The sequence below is a fragment of the Acinonyx jubatus genome, chromosome B2 (assembly GCF_027475565.1).
Source record: "Acinonyx jubatus isolate Ajub_Pintada_27869175 chromosome B2, VMU_Ajub_asm_v1.0, whole genome shotgun sequence".
NCBI classification, from domain to species: Eukaryota; Metazoa; Chordata; class Mammalia; order Carnivora; family Felidae; genus Acinonyx; species Acinonyx jubatus.
The window spans coordinates 112,008,640-112,035,426 of record NC_069385.1 but is presented as its reverse complement, the minus strand read 5'-3'; the positions used below and the strand labels follow the sequence as shown (position 1 = coordinate 112,035,426).

Sequence of the window (26,787 nt, the reverse complement as noted above, 5' to 3'; positions counted from 1 at the left end):
TAAATTTTAAGATGGTTACTGAACACTTTCCTCTGTGTTTTCTTTATTAAGTGTTTTCTGTGTGTGCCGTTGCATCCAAGAATCATTTGTGTGGTGTGTGCTTGAAGAACATCCTGCAAAATAATTTGGCCTCTGTGGCTTCCTTTTAGTACGAAGTTGTGTTTTCCTTGGTTGGATCAGAAAGGGCTCAGATGTCAGCCCTCACTTTGCCACCATCTCTCTCTGTGCCTCTGACAAGTCCCTCCCCAGTCTGTGCCCGATTTTCCTGGCTGTCTGGAAGGGGGTTGGGCAAGGGGATCTCTAAGTTTCCTTCTGGCTCTGACATTCTGTGCACACCCTCTCCCAGGGATCCCAGTTGGTGGACTGGCTACGTGGCTGGGTACAGGAGGGCTGCATGACAGAGTTTTTTTCCATAAAACTGTCAAGATCATTCTTGGTTCTCACTTGAAGCTATGGCCTCATTAGTGCCCTGGCCATGCTGCGTTCACTCACCTGGAGAGAATGCATGGTACACACCAGCTGGGAAGCATCATCTCCAGGCCCATGGCCCTCTGGTGTCCCCCTGCCTGGCTGGTGGGGGAGCCTAGGACAAGGAGATGTTGGGATGGAGTACTGGTAAGCTTGCAGAGGGCAGGGCCAGGAGATGGATACAGTCTGGCTGAGCTGAAAGTGAGGCTGAGGGGCCAGGCCAGCCCCTCAAGGCTATCCGGGCAAACCTAACCTCCAAAAGGCAGAGTGTCAAGGACCTCAAGCACTGCACGCTTCCTTCAGTGACCACATTTGACACTTCTAATACCCATCCCAACCAGTTGTTTTGAAGCCAAATGAAATATGTTGGAGGAAGTACCTGGGAAACTGTACATGCCCTTCAAACAAAACAATTATTATTATCATGTACTGCCTTATTCCACAGATATTTTAGAGCTAGGTTCTAGGGAAAGAAAAGTGAACAAAGACACTAACTTAGTTGAATACAGCGTGGTGCCAGCTCTAATAGCATGTTCCGCAGGAGCAAAGCTTGTGAGAGCTCAGAGGAAGATGCAGTCAGTTCTGCTTGTGGGGGTGGAAGGCTCCATAGGAGCGGTGACAAGTGAGCTGGGTCTTGAAGGGTGTCAAAGACTTTACGGGAAAATGAAAAGGAAGTGCTAATCAGAAGGCATTGCATGAGCAAGTCTCAGAGTACTGGATAGGCTTCGGGAAAGCCCTAGAATTCTGGCCTGGCTGCTGGGTGGGGTGGGTGGGACAAAGTGAGGGGAAGCTGAAGAGGGGTGGGGGGGGGTTGGTGATCAAATGAGGAAAGGTCTGGAATAACATGTGAGGTGTTGGTTCTTAACTGAGTTTTGTAAATTACCAGGTTTGAAGAAAAAAAAAAAAACCACTTTTTATTTTTAGTTTCGGCTGAAAGAAAAAGCTATTGCTTTAATCATATCAAAAACCAGCCTATAGATTTGTAATGGGCAAAACTGAACTTCGATTTACTCACGGCATTGCTGCATCATCCTGTTAATTTTGCTGTTCTCCTTTCTTCTAGAATCCATGTAGAATACTTAAGTCATCCTGCTCTATAGAGTCTTGGTCATTTGAAATATTTGAGCAGGAGGTAGGAGGTGGAATCTTTGTTTTCTGTTTATAAAAGGAATAGCTGCTTTCAGAAAGTGTGGAAAATAAAGAAACCCATAAAGGCAAGAACAAGCACAGTGATACCACCCTCCAGACAAATTTGAGGTTACTGTTTGGGTAATTCCTTCCAGGGAGCATTGAGAAGGCAGACACCTTGTCTTTCATGATGCCGTTTCTGTGGCATGAACCTGACTCTGGCAGGGGCTCCACCTGCAATTGATTTTTGTAGTGGTGCTCCCATAGTTCCTTCTAGAGAAAGCTTGGTGATTGAGTGCTAGTAGAACCACTTAAGTTCAAAGCCTGATGTTTCCATTCATTACCTGTGAGACCTCAGTGACTTAGTCTCTCTAGGTCCCGGTTTCCTCCGGGGAAATGGGAGGAATGTAAATGGGAACGATATGTAAATGTAAATGGGACCGGTAACAATACCTACATCCTAAAGTTTGGGGACCAGAGTTCCTTTGGGCAAAGCACTTAGGCAAATGCCTTGCACATAGTGACTATTATTTGTTATTGGTTATTACACTGTTCTATGGGTGAGTTCAGCCCTGAGGGAGGACCTTTTGGGGGGAAGCCTTACCCTGGAGAAGGGTCCTTCTGCCTCGGTGTCCCACACATCAGGAGAGGGGACAAGACTGTCAAGTCGTCAGGATTATGCAAGCACCAAGCCAGGATCCTGGTGCTTGTTCACAGCTTTTCCCTGGAGAAAGCTGGCTGGTCCTTGCTCACTCCTTCCTGTCTAGCTTTTCCCTACAGGCTCTCAGGGGCAGGCTGTCCCTTTAAGAAAGGCAGCCACAAACTATGGGGCCCTGCCTCCCCTTCTGGGTGCCTTGCTGGGCTGCAGCTGGGACCCTCCTGGGTTGGATTTGAGTGCTGGACCCTCTGGAGGAGGGAGACTGCTTTGAATCAAGTGCACATCCCCCAGGAATCCATGCCGGAGAAAGGACTCTCTGTCATCAGCCCCCCATTGTGGCCCCTGCCTCCCACCCCCCAGCCCTGGCTCTGGGACATACAAGAATCATTCTTAAGGACTGAGCTCAGGATCCCTAAAAAGAAAGTTGGAAAAATAGCTGGATAAACTTGGTAAGTGAAAGAAACCCACGTTTCATCCTCCTTGTCTTTGCGGACTGCTGATTTGGGGTTGAGTTTGGTGATTGTTGCCGGATGGAATCTGATGGGCAAATGTGGGAAGGAGGAGGCAGAAGTGGGGCTGGGATTCCTGGTGGGTAGTGAGTCTTGGGTGGGGGATGGCCTCCAGCCTCTCCTCCCACTGTTTGTCACCCTTGAGGTGAGGAACTGAGGGTTGACATCTAGAAGTATCTGGAGCCTGGTCCGGAGAGGGGTGGGTTGGGGTAGTGAAGATCAGGAAGGGGCTGATGTCAGACTTCTCTCTCATTTGGGGAAAACAAAGCGTGGCCAGCCAAGGCTGTATGCAAAGATGCCTGAGGCCAAATGGTACTTGCAGCCTGAGGGTGAATGGAGTGAGTGACCCTGGGATTCTATCTCAGCAGGAGACTCAGGCCAATTCCTCTTCCTCCTGGGCTGAGGGGACACACCAGGCCCTGGGCTTGTTCTCCAGGCCCCAAAGAGGTCTGTGTTGGCCCCTTGGACTGGGGCAGCTGTTGTGAGCAGCAGCAGGCAGTGCCGTAGTGGGAGGAGGCAGGTCTGCCAAGGGCAGGGAAGAATGGAGGCCTGTTGTTCTGGAGCCTGGGAACACCACCCTGGGGGGAGGCTCATGCGGCCCCGGGCTTAGTGCAAGAAGGAATGTGAGGAGAGGTCTGTGCAGCGGGCAGAATGGGTCTGAACTGGCACCCCACCTCTGCAGAGCAAATGACGCCCCTGCCTCGGCATGGGCACAGGTGAGCTCCCTGGCCTTGAATATCAGGTGCAGTTTGGCAAACTGGGGTCTGTGCCCAAGGGTGGCCTCCCAGGGAAGAGGCAGGATATAGTAGCAGCCTCAGTCCCCACACTTCCCCGGGGCCATGAGTGAGTTCTGGATGCCAGAAGCTCTCTGCTGAAGTCTGCTCCAACGGCTCCTTCCTGCTCCCCGGCTTGTGCCAGGCTCTAACTGGGGGGTTATTGATACAAAAATGGAATGACGGAATTGGGAGCCTGTGAGGATCGGGAAAGATGTTTTAAATATGGGATTAAAGCCGCTTTTGAAAAGTAACAAAAACGGTTGCCATTTATTCTGTATCTTGAATGTGCCAATCACTGTGCCAAGGGCTTTATGGGGACCATCTTGTGTAGTTCTTGCTGTAATATTTTGAGTCGTGGACATAGGCATACCTCATTTTATTGCCCCTTGCAGATAATTGCATTTTTCTTTTTTAACAAATGGAAGGTTTGTGGCAATCCTGCGCAGAGCAGATCTATCGGTGCCATTTTCCCAGCAGCATTTGTTCGCTTCGTGTCTCTGTGTCACGTTTGAAAAAATTTCACATTTAATTGTCAACAATGCTTCAGACTTTTATGATTATGTTTGTCATGGTGATCTGCAGGCGGTTATTATGATTCCCTGAAAGCTCAGGTGATGGGTGGCAGTTTTTAGCAATAAAATATTTTTTAATTAAGGTGTGTACATTGTTTTTTTAGACATAATGCTATGGTACATTTAATGGACTACAGTGTAGTGTAAACATAGCTTTCATAGGCGCTGGGAAACCAAGAAACTCATTTGACTCGCTGTATTGTGGTATTTGCTTTGCTGCAGTGGTCTGGTACCCAACCTGCAATACTCTGAGGTATGCCTGTAATTTGGGAGATTTTTACAAATGAGGAAACCAAGGCTCAGCGAGGTGCAGGACCTTGCCTGAGGACACAGGGCTGTAAACTGTGGAACCAGGACTTGAACGTCTTGATTCGATTCAATTCATTCATTCACTCCATTCATTCATTCATTCATTCATTCATTCATTCATGTGTTTTGCTCAACCAGGTTGAGCTAATTGCCTCCTATTTGCCAATTCTTCTGGTGGGACATAAGACTGGGAAAGGTGCCGGCCAACATCACTGCACAACCTGGGTCCTCAACCCCTGCAGAGTCTTTCAGATGGGCCCAGAGACCCTTGACAGGAGAGTGTTGAGAACACTATTTGAGAAACTTCTTGTTCTTAAGAATGGTTCCCTTCTGTTTCCATTTGAATGATAACCTAAAAGCTGAATGCATTCATTCTGAATTGTCTGAATGGCTATCCCATAACCTACGGCTGGCCTGAGAGTTTAGTCCTGAGTTTATGTTTCTGTGCAAGTTGGCACGAAGCAGTTTCCTCAAATGATAGTGTTTAACTTTTAATGCTTTGTTTCTGAAGCTGGGCTCTGCATGGTGAGCTTGGAAGGCCCAAAGTACCAAAGATGAAGAAAGGCTACATTGATCTAGAGTGAAAAGGAAGAGGTGCGGGGGGGGGGGGGGTGACCCAGGAGGAGATGGTTCAGCCATCCCCCTCTCTTCCGGGCAGAGTGAGCCAGACTCCGCCACAGGCAGAGCAGAGTAGGGGTGCCAATCTTCCAGCCCCCCGATGTACAGGATCATTGAGGGCCCAGTGCAGAGACTCAGGATGTGCAAGTCAGGAAAGAGGAAAGACCCTGAATTAGGAGCTGGGACCCCCACTTCCAACACAGTGTCTCTGACCCGAAGCTCAAGGATGCTCCTCTGTCAGCCTCTGCAGATGGGACAAGCGCTAAGGCTGAGAAGGGTGAGTGTGGTGCCTCCTGGGGCCACCATGTGATCTCCTCTCACAGAGGGGTGTTCTCTGGTCTTTGCAGAATTTCAGACCTTTCCCAGGGTCCAGCTGTTAGGTGAGAAAGCTGAAGCAGGGTCCCTGTGACTCAGGGCTTGCTACCCCGACAGCCCATAGGCACACGCCGCTGGCCTGGTGCCTTGGCTCCTGGACGGGGCTGGGTGACAAGCACACTCTGAGGATCACACGTCCCACCAATGCAGGTAGCTGGGGACAAGAGACCCAGGGACCAGGCCTCTTCTTCTTCCATTTCCTCTTCCTCCTACTGCTGAGGTTTGGGGTCTTGCTGTGAGGCAGCCTGCGGTCACACCTACTTTGGATGAGTGACACCACTGTGTATCTTTACTCTCTTGGACCCTGAGCGGCCATCCGTCTTCCTTTCTCTGGAACTCTCTGCCCTGTCATTCTTCTGCATTAGGAGTCGTCAAACATTTTCTGTGAAGGTGCCGAGAGCAAATATTTTGGCTTTGGGGGCCACACGGTCTCTGTTGCAATCACTTAAGCACCAAAGCAGCCTTGGACAATGTATAAATGTGTGGGTGTGCCAAAGAAACCACAGTTACAAAAACTGGCAGTGGGCTAGATTAGGCCACCCCTGCCCCAGATGGAGTTCGTTCCTGCTGAAAAACATTTGCTGGTTCCCCATGTCCTGCCATGTTCCCCCTGACATGATGGGCCTGCCCTGTTCTTCATCTCCAGGGGCATCTTCTGCAGAGTCCTTCTGGTGCCCCCAGAAGCCCCATTCTCTAGCCATCCTGCCCTGCCTGCCCTTCCTCAACATGCTCTCTCTTTATGCCTCCCAGCCTTTCCCCGTGGGTCCCCTCCGCCTCCCTCCACCTCCCCCCTTCATGCATCCTATTGATCCTTAGACTTTGACTCCTTGCGTGGATCAGGTGCTTCTCCTTGTGTCCGGCCATGACCTTCCACCCCCAGCCCTCTACAATATGAGGAGTTGCCCTTCTTTTCTGTGACCCTGTCACTTTGTACTTGCCCTGCTAGAGACCCTCCCTGTGCTACACTTTAGCAATTTGTTCCTGCCTTATCTCTTCAAGGGCAGGAATCAGTAGGACTTGGCTATCTTCACCAGTCCCAGCTCCGTGCTGGCCAGGCAGGCGGCAAGCACTCAGGACACAGCACTGGCATAAACCCCGTGACCTCTCCTTTCTTCCCCCAGAGAGCCTCTGCCTCAGCAGGTGGCTTTTTTGGGGTTTAGCTGAGCCATTTTGGGAAATCAAGATCTCTTCATGAGTTGGACACTGAAGCCGCCTGTAGCTAAATCCGTCACTGGCCCTGAAATCCGATCCTGCTCGTTCCCTGTGCCCCACGATCGGGTGGCCCAGTTTGTTTTGACATCCTGTGCGGGGCATGAGGGGAGATGTGAGGGATCCAGATTTCAAAGCAAGAATTTTCTCCAGCAGCCGCTGAAGGCCAGGCTCCTGCCAGCGCCCGGGCTCCCGTGTTAGCATTTTCAGTTAATTAAGAAAACAAGCCCCAAATCCCTGACAGAGGTGGTTCTGCAGATTCAGGACAGAGGGTTCATGTCCGCACGCAGGAGAGGCCTCCCAGCTCCTGCAGGCAGGATGAGCTGGAAGAGAGGAACGCGTGAGCCAGAGAGGACCCGCTGAGGCCTTCTCAGCAAGAGAAGGTGCCACGGAAGGCGGGTCATGGGGAGCCAGCTCCAGGCAGGGCCCAGACGCACATTTCTCCTACTAGGGCGTTTTCCGAACGGTTGGACTATGGAGGCAGGCCAGCTGGGCGAGAGTAGGAGAGGAAGATAAAAGAAACTGGGATTTGCCAGTCTTTTTCTCCAGAACCAGGTTATTCCACTGCCTGGCCGGTAGGGGGCAGTGGCGAGAGGGGGCCTGGGCATGGCTTCGCGTGGAGCCCAGGTGGCTGACCTGCCAAGGGGAAGTTCTGGTCAGGGATGCTGCTTACCCACGCAGAGCCTCGGTGTGAATTTAAAACGGGCGTTGTTCCTTAGGGGGGGCTGTAGAAGCAGCCAGTTTTCCTCTCCCCTGTCACACTGAGTGTGGCGTCAGCAGATGCTGGACCTACACCAACACCCAGCCCTGACATGGGTGTCATTTGGCATGTGTGGCTGGACTTGGGCCTCTGGGAGTTGCAGGAACATGGGTGCACATAGCGTTGGTGCCGAGTGTCCAGCTGGCACGTTCTCTGACAGGTGTGCGTGCCCCGCAGCCGGGGTGGGTCTGTGCACCCCTTTCATCTCACAGCCGAGCACCATATTCAGCAGTCACGGCCCTTCTTGGGCAGAATGCGGTGAGAGAGAGACCTGGTCTTGCTCTACGGCCACTGAATGGTCCAGGGCAAGTTATTTCTCTTTGCGAACCTCCGGTTTCTAATGGGCTCACATTTTATGTGTGTCCCGAAGGCCTGAGTGTGTTGGCGAATATTGGAGGTGTATACCAGACCTGGCTCAAGGCACCTGGTTTCCTTCCCCCATCAGACATGTGTCTTGATGCAGCTTCTGCCTGCTGGCCAGGTGTCTGGTCAGCAGTGGGAGGAGGTGGTTGTAGGGCCAGCCCTCGGTATCTGGTTATAACTTAGCCAAATAACCAACAGTTGGCACACATGTTTTTTGACTTTTGAGAGCCTTCGTCTTGTGCCCTTGGGAGTTTCTGGGCTCCCTGCCTTCTGTAAGTCATGGCTTCATAACTTACAAGACAGGCCCCGTTCTGTGACAAGTTAGGACCATGTCGGAAAAGCAGGTGCCTCCAAGGGTGAGCATCTCAGTGGAGAGATATCATTTGCGGGGTTGGGGGGAGTTTCAAATCTCTCCGTCTCTTTTTGCATTTCCAACAGAATCCTCAAGTTGTAGAGCTGACATGGCCGATAGCTCTTCCTTCCGGGAGGACATCCAGAAATACCACCCGATCCTCCTAAAATTCCCAAATCCCTGGACACCAGCAGGTTTGTTTGTTTGTTTGTTTGTTTGTTTTTGCCACGGCTGCTGATTTTTCTCACTGGGTCTCAGGAAAGAGCCTACTGATGGCAGGTAGATAGTGATTTTGTCCACACACTCAGTTTCTTAGACCTTCTACTTGGCAGATCAGAACCTTTCTGACTGACGGTTGGAAGCACCTTCTCTTTTTCAAACAGCATTTCTAAGTATTCTCCAGGCATCAGATGGAAAATCTGAGGCAAAGACCAGAAGTTGTGAATTTGTTTCTGGAGTATTAGGGAACATCATCCAAAAACAGAGGTGGTTTAGCCTGAGCCTTTGCAAAACTCACAATATTTAGGGAAATCTTCACTAATGAATCTTAGCTAAGAGTTTTTGGAGGTTTTGTTTTGTTTTAATCACATTTTTTGTAGTTGTCGTTTCTGTCAATACTGCCTTCAGGAGAAAGCACTTACGGGAAACCAAGAACGAAAGCAGGGTGTGTCTGCTGCTGTTCTCTCGCGGGAAAGGAGAGTCTGTGCCGAGAATTTGGGGTTGGGGTTCTAGACGTGGTCTGTCGTCAGTTTGTCCTGGGGCAAGTGGCCTTGCTTCTTGAACCTCAGTTTTCTCCTCTGTAAAATGGTCACGATAAGGATAGCCAGCCCCCACTGCCGGTATCCTGTGCCTCCCAAGAGCAGTGTGGGAGTCCCCTATGGGGCATGTCAGAGGAAGTTGGAGCGGAGTTCGTTCACACACAGACAGCAGGAGTGACATCCCAAGATGGAAGGGTATGGCCATTCTGGAGCAGAGTGGGGTAATCTTCCCCAGAGTCCTATTTTTGCATCTGAGCTTATGGAGTAGCGCACGATTGCTCTGGGGAACAGTGGCCCTGCACCTTGGCTGTCTGCGTGGGGGTCTGTCGAGACACCCCTGTGCCTGATGGCATGTGGGGGTTGCACCTGGGCTGCCCAGCTGCCTCCGTCTCTGTGTGAAGCGTGCTTCCCCTTAACCTCCTTGGTCTGAAAATGGATTCTTTTGATGGACCGAAGGGAAATTTGGAAAATCCTGGTCAATTGCAGAATCCAAGGAGGCTGGTCCCCTTCATGACCAAGCTCTGAACCACATCTGTGCACCCCACCTCTCACAGCCTACGTTTAAGCTCTTGCCCTCCCTCTGCCTGAAGAATGGTACCTGGGGAAAACCTAGTCCTCCTTCAAGACTCAGTTCAAGCACCACCACTTCTGTCATCTCTCTAGCCCCTCTTTCCCCCAGTTTCAGGGAGGTGAGATTCTCCCTCATTGATGGCCCCGAAGACCCACCCCGGATGTAGCATGTAGCACAGTGTTTGAAAACCACTGTTCTCCTTGTCTTTCATTAAACTATGAGCTTCCAGAATGCAGGGACTCAGACAAGGCCCATTGTGCATTCCTAGTTCCAGAGACTGGGTCTAGCGCATAGTAGGCCCTCATTAAGTATTGTCTGAGTGAAAACTGAGGGGAACCTGGGCTCTCTGCAGTCTCCTGCTGAGAAGGAAACAAGAGTGGCTGGTGTTTGGGCAGTTGGCCCAGGGGCCAGCTCCGTGGTAGTATCTGAACCGAGCGCTCTAATCGGTGCCTCCTGTGTGTATGCCTTCCGTGGCAGGGCTGGGGCACAGTGTGTGCATGGGCCAGCAGTGTGCCCATGGCTGGCTGTGGTAGCAGCACCGTGTTTCTCTGCAGAGACCCAGGTGTGGACATTGCTGCCAACTTCCTCTTCTTTCTGGCCTTTGTCCTCATTGGCATGCGATTCTCATCGCCGTGCCCAGGGCTTTTGGAAGGAGTGTGACCTTGTGGGGAAGCTGGTGCCACTTTGGGGGACAGACAGACCTCACTGTCTGTGCCTGGGAAAGACACCTGTGTTGGAGGCTGAGAAGATACCTTAGAGAGTTGTAACATGTGAGAAATTGGGCAAGAGAATTTTCGTGAATGCCAGTGAGATCAGAAGGGAGCATGTGTTCTTTGGGGTCAATAGTGACCTTCCCTTCGGGGAGTTCATATGCTCACTGGAATATTCACATGTGTCCATCATTATTCTAAGTCCTGAGCATGCAGACTGACCATGTCCCTGCCCTTGGAGGGCTTACTTTCTTTTTTTTTTTTTTTTTAATTTTTTTTATGTTTATTTATTTTTTTGAGAGAGACAGAGTGTGAGTGGGGGAGGGGCAGAGAGAGAGAGGAAGACACAGAATCCGAAGTAGGCTCCAGGCTCCGAGCTGTCAGCACAGAGCCTGATGTGGGGCTCAAACTCACGGACTGTGAGATCATGACCTGAGCTGAAGTCAGACGCTTAACTGACTGAGCCACCCAGGTGCCCCGGAGGGCTTACTTTCTAATGAAAATCCCTGAAGACTGACACGATGGGAGTTAAGGCCACCGTCACCCTGGAGACAGCAATCTCCAGGTGAGGGATATCATTTCTCCATTCTTCGGCGCCTGCACTCTCCCCCCAGATGTTGTATTGTCCACAGTGGTATCGCCCTTCCCGGATTCCTGGCTCTGCCTCCTTCCCCAGCCTGTGTTACAGACCCCTCACCTATACGCCCACTGTGCCCTGTGCAGCAATTGCCCAGCACGCTGTCCCTCCCTGACCTTCTCACCAGTTTTCCCCTCTTCCCCGACTGAGAGTAGTTTTAATGAGTGTTTTATTCACCACCACATGCCTACGGCGTGCGGTGCCTGGCTCAGAGTGGAGGTTCTGTACATAACTGTGGAATGAATGAATCCACAGGACAGACACTGGGTCTCACTTACTCATCTTCGCCATCCATGCTAGGCTTGGGTGTCTATCTGTTTTCATCTCTTTCTGGGTCAGTCGTCAGCGGGATGGATGCTAGGGGAAATTGCTGGAAAGCTGGGGAGTTGTGAGAAATTGGAGAAGGAGGAGGAAACTCCTGCTTGGAATCTGCTCTTGACTGTGTCCCCTCTGTGACTTGGCCGCAGGAGGCTCATTTGCCTTTGAACACATTCCCTCCCGCAGGCTGGGAAGGCAGGTGGGCTTCAGGGCTCACAGAGCTGGGCTCTAAATCCCACACCCTCCTTGTGCTGAGGCCAGCGTCTTCCTCCTCGTGTGTGTGGGGACAGGGCAGTGCTGAGGGACAGAGCTGCCCCTACAGCCCTCGGGTTCAGTCAGCACAGCTGGGCCGGCCAGAGAGCAGGCCGCCCGGGAATGGCTGGGAGGCAAGTCCAGGCCTCGGGCCCACCTCCCCCAAGGCCAGGATGTGGCGTGGGACCCAGGCGGGTGGAGGTTCCCACCGCTCGGCTCCTGCGCTCTCTCCCAAATGCTGCAGGCCTAGGCAGTGCCTCTCAGCAGGAGGGGGTGGGGAGAGACTCCAGCTGCCTGGGTCGAGACCCCATATCAGGACCAGGGCAGCCCTGCAGGCACCCACCTCTGACATTTATCCTCTACCTGGACAACTGCCAGTGGTCCTGCGGTCCAGCCTTGCCTTGCGTGGGGGATGGGAAGAGAGTCTGGAATTAACCATTGCAGGCCCTGCCTGAGTCATGCCAAGCCTGGTACGCCCATCCATCCATCGTGTACTGAGGGTTGGAATGGGCTTGTTCACAAACGGTATCGGATTTAATCCTGACATCAATTTGGGGATAGAGGCACAAACCCCATTTTCCAGATGAGTAAACTGAGGCATGTGGCGTTCCATAATCTGCCTAAGGTTGTAAGTTAGTGAAGTTTCGTAGGAATTCATTCTTCATTACAAAGGCCCTCTGTGTGCTAGGGAGTGATTCTAGGCCCTGTGGATACAGCATTGAGTGATGGACAAAGACATCTCAAGGAGAGAGAGAATGCAAAAGTGGATAGTGTCTCATATGGCAGTAAGTCCATGTGGAAAATGGGAGGGAGAGGGGTTGTTTAACATGGTCGTGGAAAATCTCGTTGAGAAAGTGTACAATTGTTAATGTCCATGCCGGGCTTGCTAGGCATGCCCTCGTCACCATATACAAGCCCACTATTTAACCCCCTCCCCCACCCAGTTAACCTTATGTGGCGGATTGCTCTGATTCCCATTCTCAGATGGGGACACTGAGGCACAGGGAGGTAAAGTCACTTGCCAGAGAGGACAGCGGATGGAAGCGGTGCTAGGATCTGTGCTCAGGCAGCCAAACTCCCCAGCTCTGGTTCATAACCATGGCCAGGGAGCCAGTAGGGAGGGCAGGAGCCCAGCAGCCCCCACCTCACAGGCCAGGCAGATGCAGAGGAGCGGACAGGATGAGTTAGCAGCAAACCTGGGTGAAAGGGGAGGCTTTAGAAGCTAAAATTAGAAGCCAAGTTTAGAAGCTAAAATTCTAGCATCTCAACCCCATCCTCTCCCTGAGGTCTTTGCTGCTTCTCAGAAAGGAGTCTCCGGGCCAGGGTTCTTGAGCTAGCACTCAGCGAGATAAAATGTAGCCCCTTGAAGAATTCATTAATAAGAACGGGACAGGGTAAATACTGTGGTAAGGGGTCAAGCCCAAAGGCTGCCCCTCACCCTTCTCCTCCCCTCCCTGCCCCTCGCCTCCAGCCAGCCACCCTCAGCCCTCCTAGGAATCAGCTCCGAAAGAAGTGGGGCTGTTTTTGCTCTAGTCTCCCTCCGTGTCAATCTGAGAGCAGCTTATTTTGTTAACAATGATGAGGATGATAACAGCTAATGTTTACTGAAGCCTTATAGAAATAGGAAGTGAAAATATATCCAACTCCCATGTGCGGGAAAAAACAATTATGTCCTGAATTCGTAACTTGCAAGACAAATCTTAGCTTGATAAATAAAGGTGCTTCAGCCTGTTCTGATACGAGACAATGGCTCCTGATTCAGTGAAGTCCCAATTCAGGCTCCCTGTGAGGGTGTCTTCCCGTGGGGACCTTGGGGCCACAGGGTCCCTGTGATATCCACTGACTTGTTCTGTGTTCCCTCGACTTCTGGAGCCCCTGTGCTAAAATCCACTGAAGGGGCCATGTCTGGTCTTGTCCCAGGGCTTTTGAAGGGAAACCTGGCACCCGCTGCTTTGGTTTGAGGAAGCTTTGGCTTCCTCAGGCCCCTTGGCTCTCCTGGGACACCCACCTGTCCCTGGAGGATTCCGGTGTCCAGCTGTTGTCTGGATGCGAGGACTGTAAATGGGTGGGCCTGAGGGCAGCCCTTGGTGCTTGCTAACCTTCCTGCGGCAGAGCCATGTTTCTCTGAGCCCCGCTGAAGGTGGGGCTTCTCCAAGGGACATGGCATTTCCCTGTTCTGGAATTCTCTAAGTCATTGGGTCATTTCTTTTTTTTTTTTTAATTTTGAGTGAGAGAAAGAGAGCATGAGTGGGGAGGGGCAGAGAGAGAGAGAGAGAGGGAGAAGGAGAGGGAGAGGGAGAGGGAGAGGGAGAGGGAGAGAGAGAGAGAGAGAGAGAGAGAGAATCCCAAGCAGGCTCAGTGCTGTCAGCGCAGAGCCTAATGCAGGGCTTGAACTCACAAACCATGAGATCATGACCTGAGCTGAAACCAAGAATCTGGATGCTTAACTGACTTGAGCCTCCCAGGCATCCATAATTGGGTCATTTCTAATGATGTCTCCCTCCTCAGCCCCCAGGTGGGGAAGGGAGTGAAATCCTGGCCATTTACTTCATTTCCCTCCTAGTCCTAGAAAGGCTTTTTCTTTATTCCTGACTGGAGAAAATAGCGTTACCTCTTTGCGGCCGTTCCTAACTCTGTTGACCTTTGTGTTCCGGGGGTGGGGGTGGGGGGGTCCTCGGTGTTATTTGCCTGGGGAAAATAATGTCATGGCTTTGTTCTGATATTAGAAGGTTCGAGAGAAAGGAAAGGGAAAAAAAATGAAACACTTGGATTTCCCAGGGGCAAAATATATTACAAGATATTTTAAATATTTTCCTTGTACAATACCCTGTATCAGACATACAGTATTATTCCTGAATTATCAGTTACTCCTCATGACTCCATGATGGGGTATGCCCTGTCATATTTTCTTTGTACAGACGAGAAAGGTGAGGCTCAAAGAAGGTAACTTTCCCAAGGTCCTATAGTGAGTCAGAGGCAGAGCCAAGTTCAGAAGCTAAACTTCTAGAGTCTCAACCCCATCCTCTCCCTGAGGTCTTTGCTTCTTCTCAGAAAGGAGTCTCGGGGCCAGGATTCTTGAGCTAGCACTCAGCGAAATAAAATGTAGCCCCTTGAAGAATTCATCAAATCTCCAGAGAAAGCGGGGTTGGCTTCAGTTGGTTCAACCAGGCATAAATATCAGGGCAGACTGCTCATGGCAGAGGAAATCTCAGGTCACATTAGCAAGGGCTAGTAGGGTTTCCAGCTCTCCCCAGCTCCTGTGCACGTGAAAACCTGCATCTTTCTCTTCGCCTTCAGTCTTGACCTGAACAATGATTTTCACGAGCTGTTTGGATGAGCGTGCCGGATGAAAGCATAGTGTGACAACCTCGTCCCCACCCTGCTTCCCGAGGCCCTTGACTCGCAGCTAGGTGCCTTCTTCCGCCTTCTTCGCAGAGCCCGGTGCAGCTCTGTCTCTCTGCTCTCCAGTCTGCTGAAGCCCTGCCCTCTTTGGGGTGCCAGGAGCTATTTTTTCAGCTACCAAGGAGTGGTGGTGCTGCATTTGAAAACTCTACTCTGGCCTTCGTTTGTGGTGGAGTCGAAAGGCCAAGGCGGGTATCTGGGCACCAGCTAAAAATAGCCAGGGGAAATAGCTTCTCGCTTTATAAATTTAGCTTTTATTACATAAGTAGTTATTGGTATTATAACGTTAACTCTAAATAAAAGTAGGGGAAAAAATCCACCTACAGTCACACCACATGCACATGGATTCATTTTTCCAAAAGCCCCAATGTCCTGGGCATTCTGAGATGGAGGGGCAAGGGAGGGAAAGGAGCAAGTCAGCAGGAAGTGATTAAGGTGACCTGGAATGGCAGGCACTAAGCCAACGCACAGGCTCCACTTCAGACTTACTGCTTCTCTTCATTGCCTTCTCCAGGAAGCCTCCCCTGGTATCCTCCTTGTCAACGACTGGGACATATGAGATGCCGCTTTCTGCTCACATCACGATGTCTGGCTTGTGTGTCCCATATTGTATTATGATTATCTGGTTAAGTGCCTGGCTCTCCCGCTAGACTCGGATCTCCAGGATTTAGCAGGAATATCTTATTCTTCTCTGTATCTCCAGTGCCTGGGAGATCCAAGCAAGTCAAAGTTAAGATGCCAAATAGAGAGGGGCTCCTGGGTGGCTCAGTTGGTTAAACTTCTGACCTCGGCTCAGGTCATGGTCTTGCAGTTTGTGGGTTCGGATCCTGCATCGGGCTCTGTGTTGACAGCTCAATGCCTGGAGCCTGCTTTGGATTCTGTGTCTCTCTCTCTCTCTGCCTCTCCCCTACTTGTGCTCTGTCTCTGTCTCTCAAAAATAAATGTAAAAAAAAATTTTTTTTAAAAAGATGTCCGATAGAGGGGTCAAGACAGTCACTGAAGAAGACGTGCGTGCTGATGCTCAAATTCTAAAATCTGCAGAATGGCAAGCGACATGGAACCAACGGAGTGTGTTACCTGCGTCTGATATGGACATGTTTTCTTTGGTGTGTTTTGTGCGTGTGCGAGGGAGAGAGAGAAGGAAGATCTGGTGTATCCCACCAGTGGCTGTGAGGTCTCTTCTCACATTAGAAGAGGGGGTTAAAGAGCATGAGCCAGAACTTGAAGAGCATGACAAGGGGCCTCGTGTTCTCCTTTGCACAGTATGAGCTCCAGATCCTCTGCTTCTTCCTTAGCCCACAGGGGGGGTCAGGGGCTGTGCCTTCTTCATGCTGCAAACCCTGCTGTCTGGCACAGTGCCTAGGCACGGAGTAGGTATGTGGTGAAGGCTCGCGGGATGGATGGATGGGTGTGCACATGGGGGGAGAAACTCTTGTAATCAAGGGAAGTTCAGTTCAGGGAGATGAGCACTGAGTCCAGTTAGGAAACAGGGAAGGGGCCTGGGTTGGCAGAGACAGCAGCTTTGTCGTTGGATGAGGGGAAGCGGGCCGTTGGTGTCCCTGTTGGTTTGGATACTTCTAACCAGATGCTGACTCGGAATGGCCATCTCGTGGGAGAGAGGAGGACCAGGGGGGCTGTGGGAAGTCATGCAAAGACACAGGCATAGAGAGAGCATTTTCCCCCTTTAATTTTGCTTCTTTTTTTCCAGCACAAGAATTGGACACATTGCTCAGATTCCTTGAGTCCCTAGGGCAGGGGTGGGGGTGCCTTGAGGGGGGGCAGTTCTAACAAATGAGCCCGGACAGAGGCATGTGGAATATGGCCCAGAGAGAAGGGGGGCGGGCAGAGTGAGTTGTGAACTTGGGGAGGAGGAAGTTCTATTTTGGGTGCCTTTGAATCCCAGCCCCTCTCTCAGCCAGATCTGCAACAGACCCCCACCCTCTGCCACTTGTGTGCACTGGCTTATGCTCTGTTTCTGGCTCCCCTCCCTGCCTCCTTTAAGGCTTGGCTCATTCTCTCCTTGGTGTTCTGCCTCTGGGTATTCTTGCCTGAATCCAAAACCTCTTCCCAGTCTTTTCAAAGGAGCCATCCCTAGCTAGCAATATCTACAAATGATAATTAACATAGTTTATCCCCATTCCTCTTGTGTGCCACGCACCGCACTAGGAGCTTCGTGTGTCCCCGTCCAGGTCATCCGAAACACATGAGTCATTCCTCCTGTGATCTGGATTTGACAAAGAAGCTGAGCCTCAGAGAGGGTGAGTGAGCCAGGCAAGGTTATCCTGCTAGTAGGTCGCAAAGCCGTGGCTAGAAACCAAATTGGCCTGTCTTCTCTTCCCACGGCTACCCAGCCCTCCCTCTGAATCAGAAACTCTGGGGGTGGGGCTCAGTGAGCCGCATTTCAACAAGCCCCCCACCCAGGAGACTCTAGGACTGCTGCTTTCGCCGATCTGGCTCCAAGCTGGCTGACAACCCACAAGTCCACCAATATTTGGAGAGAGCTGGTCCATTCGCGGCCATTCCTCATCCTTACAAGTCTGTCTGCTGGCTCTGGCCCTGGGGCGAGGTGTTCCTGAGCGCTTGTTTCCCTGCTTGTGAGATAGGAACACTCCAACCCTTAGGGAGGACATCCCTGCCATCCCGTTTTCAGGAGAGGATCTCCCAAGGGTGGTTACTTGATACTGATGGCACCTTAGCATCACTTGGGGAACTTGGACAAAACATCAGTCAGTGTCTGGCTCCCTCCCCAGACCAGGCCAGTGTCGCTGGGGGTGGGGCGAGGCCATGAGTGGCTCTAACATGCGTGGGGAGAAGGTGGGGGACAGCCCAGGCTGTTCACTCTCAGGCCTCATCCTCTCCATCACTTCCTCAAGGGAAGAGGCGAGGCATCTCTAAGCAGTAATTCTAGGAGAAGTAATGAGCTGGGCCTGCCAATACTTCCTCCCCTTTCTGGGATCTGTTGCCTGCAGGGTGGCTGCTTCCGGCCAGTTCTGGGAGATGAGGTCAGGAGCCCACTCCTGTGGGAGGTCCACAGTCACCCTCCTAGGCTGGTGATTAGACACGTGGACGGGCCTCACTGAATGGAATATGAAGCAGTCCGTTTGGCCAGAGACATAAAGCCACGCACTTGGACAGCTTTATCAGAGCGGGGCTGATATTGTGACCTCCATCTGTCAGCTTCATGCATCAGTTCCTCAAATGGTCCTGAGCTCGAGCAGGTCGAGGCAGGTTTTCCCCGACACCATGTGCTTGACAGAGTTAGTATTGAATTTAATGAGCTGGCATGAACAAGCCAGCCGGTTAGTTAGTGGTCAGTAAACATTTGTCGCATCTGCATGAACGCCAAGGCCCCCTCTGATCACCACTACACCTCCCTGGGGTCTGACCCCCCAGCCTCAAACCACCTCCACCACCAAGCCCTTGGTATCTGACAGTTAACTCCTTAAACCCTACTTTACTGGAAACAGTGCCACTCGCTCTTAGTAGGGGTTTGCCAAGGATCTAGCTGTAGTTGAGAGAAGAGCAAATGATTTAGAATTGGCTCCGCCTTTTTATGAACAAGCTCCCAGGTAATGCTGATTGTGCTGGGCTAGGGACACTTTCTGAGATCACCTGACTTAAATGAAAACAAAAGGCAGGTGAACTCTGGCTTTAGGGATTGCCCCGGGGCAGTTGGCTGAGGGGGGGAGAGAGAGTACTTGACCTGGATGTGGTCCAGTGCTTTGCAAGTCTGGCTGCAAATTTGAATCACCTGAGACTATGAACTCCTGCTATTTGCAACAACGTGGATGGAACTAGAGGGTATTATGCTAAGCGAAATAAGTCAGAGAAAGAGATCATCTGATTTTACTCATGTGGAATTTGAGAAACTCAACAGATGAACATGGGGGCAGGGAAGAAAAATAATATCAAAACAGAGAGAGAGGCAAACTCTTAAATACAGAGAACAAATTGAGGGTTGCTGGAGGGAGGTAAGTGGGGGGATGGGTTAAACAGGTGATGGGCAGTAAGGAGGGCACTTTTAGGGATGAGCACTGGGTGTTATATGTAAGAGATGAATCACTGGGTTCTACTCTTGAAGCCAAGACTGTATGTTATGTTATGTTATGTTATGTTATGTTATGTTATGTTATGTTATGTTAACTGTATATTAACTGTATGTTAACTAACTTGAACTAAAAACAAAAAAGAATCACCTGCTGAAACTTAACAACTACCAGAGCCCAATAGGCTCAATACTGGCCCAGGTTTCCCAGGACGGAGAGGTCCCCTGCGATGTGGGACTTTCAGTACTAAAACAGGACAATCTCGGGCAAACCCAGAAGAGCAGCTCACCCTGCTGTCTCCCCCACACTCACCCGGTGATTCTGTTTTCGTTGGTTCTCGCTGGGATTCAGGCATCGACATTTTCCACTGTGCCCTGCACTTCTGCTGTGCGGTGAGGTGTGAGATCCTGAAGGACTTGATCGGGAAAGACGGGGTGAATTGTGAAGAAGCATTTCACAGTGTTCTGTGAAATGAGGGAGCACTGGTTAAAGGCAGAGGGGACAGGATGGAAGGAGGGGATACCCAGAAAGTGCAGTTCCAGGGGGAGGTGGATAAGGGGCCTCCATTACTGGGCCCTGAGGGACGGACGAGGTGCCCTGCTGGGTCCGTAAAGCCGCTTTGGTGAAGAGAATTGGGGCAGAGTTTGCAGGGATGTCCGAGTCAAAGAAAGGTGGTTTAGCAATGGAGAGTCCACACAGAGACTGCTCCCAGGGCTTGTAGCTGGTGGCAGCGCGGCCTGGCTTCTGTAGCCTGAAGTCCTGGAGCCAGGGCCTGGACTCCCTTGGAGGAAACATCCCCTTTCTCCAAGCGCAGAGAGGAAAGCTGTCTCTTACACGGTTTATGCGAGATGCCTTTCGCTTGCAGGAAAGAGGGGAGAAAATAGACCCAAACAGAGATGGAGATGTCCTGTGTTTTGTCTGGGAATGCCGGGATCTGACTGAACTGTGCAGGTTTATAAAGGAGCATGCCTTTGCCTCTCGCTGAATGTCACTTGAGACACCTCTTGAGGGTGTCTGGCCAAGGTCTGGATGCCTTTGACCTCCAGTGGATTCCAGAAGAGAAAAGGTCTAAGTACCTACGTTTTTTGGGTTTGCCATAAAGAGTTACTTCTGGGCGATTAATAACTTTCACCTCTTTTTTCTACCCCACCTCCACCCACTGCCATCAGATGTCTTTTGATCGGGAAGTGAGCTTGCAGTATGCGAGACACTGTGCCATGAACCACTCCTCTGGGTCAGAGTCTAGAGAAAGAAAAAAGTGCATTGGTGTGAAAAATATAAATTAATGCAAGAAATGAAATAGCATGGGGTGCCACAAAGTGGTCTCTGATGAAGTGTCCTGTAGACAGAGCGGACAGAGTGCTCAGAGTGTATTTTGGAGAATTCAGGTGGGTTGGGATGGTCAGGAAGGCCGCCCGGGGAAGGTAGGATCTGCAGAGGGGTAGAGGGAGGGAGAGGAAGCAGAGGTGGGCATGGGGGAAATAATGTGAGCCCAAAGGTGGAACAAGCAGAGTGGGTCTTCACTGTATTTCAAAGATAACACAGTGTCTCGAGTTTGGTATTTATCCAGTCGCAGGATCAACCGTCTTTGCGTATGTGTAATGTAATAGCACACTGATATGTTTTATGATAGGGCCAAGAATTCAGGAAATACTACAATGTATTTAAATTCTGCTGCTCTTATCAAGTTCCTGCTGTGCGTGCTGAAGGAGCCCCATGAGGGGACTTGGGGGTACAAGCGGAAATGTCCGTGTCCTCTGGGAATTTCAATCCCACGAGCAATGTGCATTTAGGGAGGAGGAAGACAATGAGGTTGGAAACCAGGGGACGTGGTGGAGTGGAGGGGTGAGGTGGGATACAGAGGAGAGATGGGGCGGAAAGCAGTCTAGCAGTTACTGAGTTGCCCATCAAGGCCATTTGGGCAGGAAGCCACCCCAGATTAAAGTAACTTGTCTCTGTTCCGTCCTGACCATTCAGGGACTGTGGGTAACATTTTTGGAAACATGCAGGGAGTGGCTGGCTGGGCTGCTCTTCCTGGGAAAGACTCCCTGAGCTGGCTGCCCTAGAAGACGGGCAGGACCAGCTGCATGATTTGCGGGACCCTGTGCAAAATGGAAAAGCAAGGCTCCTTGTTCAAAAATTAGGAAAGATTCAGGACAACGACAGGAGAGCCTTAAGGCAAGCAGAGCTGAGAGTGCCCAGCTCACATGCCCAAGAGGCTGGTCCAGAGGAGGGAACAGCCCGGACCTCTCTGTGACTCTGTGTGTGTGGTAAGATGATGGGCTGGGTTGCTGTCTGTGGCTGGGGTCAAGCTTTCTCTGTACTAGTGCTGGGTTCTCCCCTAAGAGTGGCATGGGTGATGGGGGAAGGGACGGGGTACCACAGGAGGCTGCCATGGCTGTGGGGCACTGACCATTTTACACGATGCTGCCATTGACACCCTGCCATCTCTATGCAGCGGGAAGGCTATGTCTGAGCTTTAGAATTGACCAAACTGAGACTCACATGTTTTATGAACACGGTATTAACTTGGGCAACTTGCTTACATTCTCTAAGCCTTAACTTCCCTATATATAAAAATTCAGATCATAAAATCACAAATGGATGTTAAAGTTTGAGCCCAGCCCAGTTTATAGTAAACGTTAGTATCCTTTCTAGAAATGTATCGAGTATCTATCTTGTAAAAGTGTGGAGCACGCAGTGGTTTGGGGACACATTTCAGATAGCAGAGGGAGAGGGAGTGTATGCCCTATTATAATATATCCCCAGAGAAAACCCAGTTATATCTGCTGGGCACGCATGTATACACAGAGGAACACACACACACGTACACGTGTACACACACATCTGGAGCTGAATTGAAACTGGGTTGGAATGAGGTGGTTTGTATAATAGGAGAGAGCCCCCGTTTGGGTATCCTCCCCTCTTGGCTTTGAACCTCGGCATCCTCCTCAGTCAAAAATCGTGATCTCACTGAGTTGTCTTGAGATTAAATGAGATGATGAATGGGAATGTCCCGTCTCTGGTCCATGGCAGGTGCGAGCATCTTTTGAATGGGTCTCTCCTGCTGGGCCATAAGGTGGTGCTGAAGACAAGACACAGAATTCCCCACAGTAACATTTCCTGACTATTAAGCTCAGGTAGCTCCTTACAAACTATGGGGGCTGATTTTCAGTGACATTCCTGTTTCCTCTGCTTATGTACTTTGGGAGGCGAACTGGGTCTTCTCTCTGCTGAGACTTGAAAGTCAGTAGAATCCTGTGTATTTGCCGACACATATACACACACCAGAAATACACATACACAGATAAAGACACACTATACATATCACACATAACCATCCCACACATCTACCTCTGCATCACAGAGTCAAACCCTCTCACGCATTCATTTCATCTCTTTCTTCTTCGGTCAGTTCTGAGTCTTTCCTATACCTGTTTGTGTAGCGTACAAGGTCAGGTACCCCCCCCCCCCAACTTCCTATCCTGCCCAATTCACATCCCTCCTTATGCCTTGTCCTGAAAACTCCTTGTCATAGCCACTGTTCTCAGCCCCCCTCCCCATCTCTTCTGCCTCTGACAAATTCCAGGACTGTAACCCAGGCTTAGAGAGCCCTATTTTTATCTACCCAGAAGCCCTGGGCTGCTGTCACCCCAGCCCTACCCCCAGAGACTTCCAGATGGAACCAGGTTTGTGACTGTTTATGTTTCACTGGGCTTCCAACCCCCTCCTTACTCTGCTCCTGGCAGCCTCTTAGCTTCTCCCACTTTCGTGGGCTGAGCTCTGAACCTTAGCCACCACTATGAGGAGTCTGGAGCCTGGAGAGGAGGAGGGAATGGAGTTTGAGGGCCTGTGATGTGCTCAGTGCTGTGCTGGCCACCTGATAATGTGCTCACAGTAGCCCTGGGAGGTGGGCTTGGTCATCTGTGTGCCCACAAAGGAAATGAGGCTCTTAGATACTAAATAACCTAGCCACAGGCTAATAAAAACATGTATTCTTTCAGTGTACCAGGAACCTGCCTCCTGGAAGATGAGGCCAGATCAGCTGATTCTTGCCAGGTTTGGGCCCTGGGCCCAGGTAGGAGGGGTAATTCCTTATTCCCATTCCCTACTTCTCAGGTTTTTCCTGGAATCTCTATAGTATTATAATATAATGTAATGTAGGTAATATTATTTATAATATTGGTAACCTTCTAGAGAGTAACCAGCTGCAGTGGCCAGAGTGGCCACTCTCTAATGGCCTTGACGGTTTGATAGTGTGAGGCTATAAATAGACCTGTTTTGTTTTTTTGCTACATTATCGAAGTATAATTGATGTGCAATAAACCATATGTAATTAAGGTACTTAGCTTGATACATTTTAACATAGGTATACACCTCTGAATCCCTACCCCAATCAAGATTGTGAACATGTCCATTATCCCCAAAGTTCCCTTATGTCCTTTCAAAATCCACCCCCTCCCTGCCTACCCTCCCCTGCTTCCACAGGCAACCACCCACCTGGATTTAATCACTATAGGTTAGTTTCATTTTCTCAAGCTTCAGATAAACAGAATTGTGCCATACTAATCATTTTTGCCTCTGGAGTTTTTTTTCTTTAGCATAATTATTTTGAGCTCTGTCCACATGTAGCATGTATTGATAGTTCATTCCTTTTTATTGCTGAATAGTATTCTACTCTGTGGATAACTATACAATTAGATTATTGATTCACCTGTTGATGGGCGTTTGGGTTGCCTCTAGTTTGGAGCTACTCCAGATCAAGCTTCTGTGAACATTCAGGAATAGGACTCTGTATGGGCATGTGCTGGCATTTCTCTTGGATAAATACCTAGGATTGGAACAACCAGATCATACGGAGGTGTGTGTTTGACTTTCTAAGCAATGGCCAAACTGTTTTCCATATTGGAGATGCCATTTTGTGTTCCCAGAGCAGTGCGGGAAGGTTCCATTTCTTCCAGGTCCTCACTGGCATGTAGGATGTAGATCTAATTTCAAGGCTTGGCCGGTATGGAATTTGCGAGCCCCACCAAATGGCCAAACCAAACAATTAAAGCAGGTGGCTCTCCACTGGGACTGGGGACTCTGAGGGATGCTGAACTGAGGGATGCAGAATCACGTGCTCCTAGAGAAATGAGTCAAAAACTGCAGGATGCTGAGAACGGGGAGAAATGAGGGGTCAGCGCTGGTCCCATCATGAGACTGTGTGGGGTTGGACCAGGTCTGGAGCATGGGGTTTGGGAATGAAACCCACGCACCCGAGGCATTTTGGAAAAGTGGTGGCAAGAATTGGTAACAGGATAGGGCATTCAGAATGGAAGAAAAAAGAGCAGTGGAAAGAGACCCTGAGCTTTGGGGACCTAGCTGTGTGAGGGCAGGAGCTGCGCCTGTTCAGTTAGTTGCCTCTATGTCCCCAGCATCAAGAGCAGTGCCAGGCACAGAGGGAGTGCTAACAACAGTGGTGGTTGAATGAATGAGCAAATGAGTGAATGATGAACTAATGGGAGCCCAGGGGATAGGATCCAGTCAACCCGCATCATTTAGCACTTCATGTAGTCTATGGCACAGAGCCTAGTGTCAGGGGCGGGAGAAGCTCTGGAGAGCCTGTGGTTCGCCCTGCTCATTTACCGAGAAGGTTCAAAGAAATTATACTCTCTTGTCCCAGGTAGCCTGCAAAGGTAGAGATGGGATTCAATCCTAAGCCTCCTCATTTGTAGCCTAAAGTTCATCTTCTTTTAAAAATAACATTGGGGCTCCTGCATAGCTCAGTCGGTTAAGTGTTTGACTCTTGGTTTTGGCTCAGGTCATGTTCTCACAGTTCGTGGGTTTGAGCCCCGGGCTCTGCACTGACAGCTGAAAACCTGCTTGGGATTCTTCTCTCCCTCTCTCTCTGCCCCTCCCCTGCGTGTGTTTTCTCCACACACCCCCCCCCCAAATAAATAAACTTTAAAAACACCCTTATTTTTTTCTGATGAAAATAATAAATGCTTGTAATGGGAAATTTGGAAAAATCTAGAAAAGTAAGAAAAATGACCCCAAACTCCAACACAAATAAAATTACTTTAGCCTGCCGTGTGTGTGTGTGTGTGTGTGTGTGTGTATGTGTGCGCGTGCGTGCGTGCTCTTGTGTTTATATATGTTTAATCAATACCTTACATTTTAGTATTTTGGGTGTTTTGGGTCTTTTATGATATTGTGAACCCTGGGATTGACGTCTGGTCCTGGATCTTGGATGGCTGATTATTCCCAGTGCTTATTGTAATATATAGGATGTGCCCGCTAGACCGTGTGTATGAACAGGGTGGAAGAGGACCCCCATTGGGATGGAGCTCCACAAACGTTCCTCACACCCAAACATTTGTACTTCCGTCCTAACCATGTCCACACTTCATTATGTTTATTGGCTTGATTCTTTCCCTTCCGCCACCAAACCGAGCTCTTGTTTTCTATGGTATTTTTCCAGCCCTTAGTGTGGTACTTAGGTGCGCCACAAGCATCTGTTAGAATGAAGGAACAGGTAAAATGGTATAAACAAGAGTGAGGGGCAGGTGAGGGGTCACCTGGGCCTACGTTTCAACCACATTTGCCATCGAGGGGTCTGCTCAGTTCCCCTTCTCCCCTCCCCCAGTCGGTGTCCCCCTGCCACCTGCCCTGGAGAGACGGAATGTGCCTGTGGTCCAGGATTTATGTCCAGCGAAGAAGCCCTGAGGCACAGGCAGGGCCTTTCCTGGTGTGAATGCAGGAGTCTGAGAGGGCCTAGCAGGATGGGAAGGAGGGCACCACGTCTGAGGAAGGCTCTGCCCGGGGTCCAGAGTGTGACCGTGTGCCCAGCCCAGCTGGGGCTCCGGGGCTGGTGGCCCCTACGGCACCTGGGATTCTGCCCTCATGAGTGACAGAATGCTTCTGTCCTGGGGACCCAGGAGAAGAGGAGCAGGAGGAGTGGTCAGCAAGGGCGCTTCCCCCCAGCCCTGGGCTGCCCAGAAGGGTGTGTGCTCTTAGCACGTTGGGCTGCTCTGGAGTGCAGGGGAAGAAGCCATAGGCCGTTTGCCGGGCACCCTTTCAGTAAAGACAGCGTCATCTGTGTTCTGTGTGACCTGGGGGAGGGGCTTGGCTTCCCGGAAGCGGGAGGGGGTGAGGCGCCCCATGTCACGTGTAGGGTGGTTTCCCTTTGGCGCGGAGCCCCAGACCTCTGGCTCTAATGGGTAGCAGAGACTTGGGTGTTGAAATTCCTTCTTCTCTTTTACTTCACAGCTGTTGCCCAAAGAGCTCCCCGCCACTCCCACTCGATCTCTGCCCAAGCCCTTGTTTTCTGTGCCCAGTACATGTGTTGCCAAAGCCCCCTTGCCGGCTCACACACGTGCTGGCGTGCACACCCCTCCGTGACATCTCTGGCATCCATCTCCCTCGTCTCCATTCTTGGGAGTTCAGGGCCTCATTAACTCTTACTCGGAGAGCTGCTGCCTAGATCTCACCTCTTCTTTCCCTGTCCCCTGTCATTCCCTCCACCATCAGGGCCACCAGAATTGCCTGTCTAAATCCCAGCTCCGATCCAAATCTCATCTCAGACTCTCCTCACTATAAGCCAGCCACCTATCCTTCAGCGGATTCCTCTTCTTTAACCTGGCATTCAAAACCTTCCTTTATCTGGCCCCAATCTTGTTTCCCACTGCACCTCTTTAAGTCCTATATTTCGGCCTGGTAATTATAGTTAACCTTGAAACAACATGCGTCAGAACTGTGCAGGTCTGTTTATAGGTGGATGTTTTTCAATAAATATGTTGGAGGGGCACCTGGGTGGCTCAGTCGGTGAAGTGAGGGACTTCCGCTCAGGTCATGATCTCGCAGTTAGTGAGTTCGAGCCCTGCATCGGGCTCTGTGCTGACAGCTCAGGGCCTGGAGGCTGCTTCAGATTCTGTGTCGCCCTCGCTCTCTGCCCCTCCGCCCGCTCACACTCTGTCACTCTGTCTCAAAAATAAATAACATATATATATGTACA

The 26,787-nt window shown here is 50.6% G+C and overlaps 1 protein-coding gene across 6 annotated transcripts in view; it reads left to right on the top strand.

The window, feature by feature from the left end:
- Positions 1-26,787, top strand: part of DAAM2 (dishevelled associated activator of morphogenesis 2) — a 118,432-nt gene that overhangs the window by 27,595 nt on the left and 64,050 nt on the right. Inside the window, exon 2 of one of the 6 annotated variants that reach the window (XM_027057816.2) lies at positions 8,184-8,291. The exons of 3 other annotated variants lie outside the window; for them this stretch is intronic. The gene's annotated coding sequence lies outside the window, so the exon portion shown is untranslated. Of the gene's footprint in view, positions 1-1,337; positions 2,704-8,183; positions 8,292-20,661; positions 21,062-26,787 lie in introns of those variants that run through there. 2 more of the 6 variants (XM_053222848.1, XM_027057820.2) reach the window with 2 other exon arrangements.